Here is a 2,464-nt window from a genome sequence, read left to right as displayed (position 1 = left end):
CTCCCTCACTCTCTTCAATCCCACTCCTCACTGCAGGTCTTCTAAACAGCTGTTCACCACCATCTCTTGTCTAACCCATTCAACACTTTGATCTTTTCTACCCCGTTAATCCACCCCAAATCCACCTTCAAATTCCATTTTATTTCCTGAAATCCCCAATCGTCTCCATCTTGTTTATCCAGTGTACCCCAACCCAGCCCTCTTCCTTCCACAGATCTCCCGATGTCCCTGTTCTCCACTGTTGTTGTGCTTCCCTTTCTCTCCCCTCTTGTCTCCTGATCCCTTTATTATATGTTCGATGTGTTAGCTCTTACACGAGGCTCGACTTAGTAACAAAAAAACCTCAAATGGTAAATTGAAATTTCAGGCCAATTGGATGGAAATTGATGATTTTATGTGATGCTGACCTTTGACCTATTGACAAAATTATTAATTTGCCTTCTCCGTATCATCAAAACTAACGTGGCTCGGCGCACCCCGCGCGCCTCACCATACGTCGCTTCAGAGGGTTAGGCATCTTTGACCATGTCTGCTTTCCCAGGGAGTAAGGGATGGTGGGTGGGATTAGTGGTGGTGATGGTGGATTGGGGTCGTGGGGGGGGGGGGGGGGAATGGGGAGGGTGAATGATGGAGGGGGGTGGGGTGTATGGTGCTGGGGGGGGGGGGTGGATGGGGGATGGGGCGGATGATGGGGGAGGTCTGCCAATTATATTTTGTGCTCTGATTGAATATCTACTGTACATCAGAAATCAGAGTACAAAACATATAAATAAAAAGGAAAGGCTGATGAATACAGGTAAGTCATGAATGTGTTTCTTTGGTTAGCTTTAAAGATATAAATATCACGATGGAATTGGTGGAGGATTTGAAGAAGAAGACGTTTTGGTCACAAACATACATACATAACCACATACTTTTGCTCCATTGTAATAAAAAAAGATAGAATTTAAACTTGAACACGTCTATTAATTACATAATATTGAAACCTGGCTATGTTGATTAATTACGTCCAATTAAAACCAGAGTACGTCTATTAATTATATGCTCGTGTGACTTGGCGTGCTCCGCGCACCTCCCAACACATCGTTTCAGAGGGATAGGCATCTTTGACCATTTTGGTGTCTTTTGGGTCTTCAGGCTCTTTTGGGTCTTCATGGTGTTTTGGGTCTTCAGGGCCATTTGGGTCTTCAGGGTCTTTTGGATCCTCTGGGCCTTTAAGGGTCTTTTGGGGGTGTTTTTGGTCTTTAGGGTATTTTGGGTCTTCATGGGTTTTTGGGGTCTTAAGAGTATTTTGGTTCTTCTGGGTCTTTAAGGGTCTTTGGGGTATTTTGGTTCTTCAGGGTCTTTAAGGGTCTTTTGCATCTTTGGAGTATTTTGGCTCTTCAGGGTCTTTGGGGTATTTAAAGGTCTTCGGAGTCTTTTGGGTCTTCGGGATCTTTAAAGGTCTTCGGGGTATTTTCGGTATTTGTGGTATTTTGGGTCTTTGGGGCCTTTTGGGTCTTTGGGGTCTTTAAGGGTCTTCAAGTTCTTTTGCATCTTTGGGGTCTTTAAAGACTTCGGGATCTTTTTGGTCATTGCGGTATTTTGGGTCTTGGGGGTCTTTATGGTTTTTGGGGTCTTTAAAGGTCTTTTGGATATTTGGAGTGTTTTGGGTCTTCATGGTATTTTGGGTCTTCAGGGTATTTAAGGGTCTTCAGGGTTTTTGGGTCTTCCGGAACTTTAAAGGTCTTCGGGGTCTTTTCTGTATTTTAGGTTTTCTGGGTATTTTGGGTTTTTGGGGTATTTTGCTTCTTCGGGGTCCTTAGTGGTATTTTGGGTCTCCGGGGTATTTTGGGTCTTTGGAGTCTTGGTGGTCTTAAGGGTCTTGGGGGACTTAAAGGGTCGTCAAAGGTCTGAGGGGTCTCAGCAGTCTGAAGGGTCAAAAGGTATATTCCAACAGTATGTAATTAAGAGTTGACGGGCTGTTTTTGTATGTTATTTTTATTTGAAGAAAAAGAAGACGGTTTGGTCACAAATATACAAACAAACAAACATAACCATATACGTTTGCTCTATTATAATAAGATTCTTTGGTGAAAATTTGATGACAAAACTCAGATGGTAAAAAGTTATAGCTCGGACAAACACACAGACAGACAGATAGACACACACACAGACAGACACAGAAGTGCTTGCAAAATCCCATTTCTTGCTCCACAGGGAACGGGCTACCTACTTGAATTGCCACAATTAATTATTCCCACCTTCCCTTGGAATGAATGTGGCCCAAGTCTTTCACGAACCGGGTGGCTAGGCCCGGCATCACAGTGAAGGTGACGTGGACAGGAATCATTGACTTGCTCAGAATGCCGGTAATGACTCACCTACTCTTCGGGAAACATCACACCATGGGATCTTAAACTACCACCAATGACCAGTTCTGGCAGATTGATACCCTCCAGCTTACCGTCCATTGGATAGAGGG

Source organism: Myxine glutinosa, chromosome 13 (genome assembly GCF_964187855.1).
Source record: "Myxine glutinosa chromosome 13, kmMyxGlut1.1, whole genome shotgun sequence".
In the NCBI taxonomy this organism is placed as follows: Eukaryota; Metazoa; Chordata; class Myxini; order Myxiniformes; family Myxinidae; genus Myxine; species Myxine glutinosa.
The sequence above is the reverse complement of the archived record's forward strand: the minus strand, read 5'-3'. Positions refer to the sequence as shown.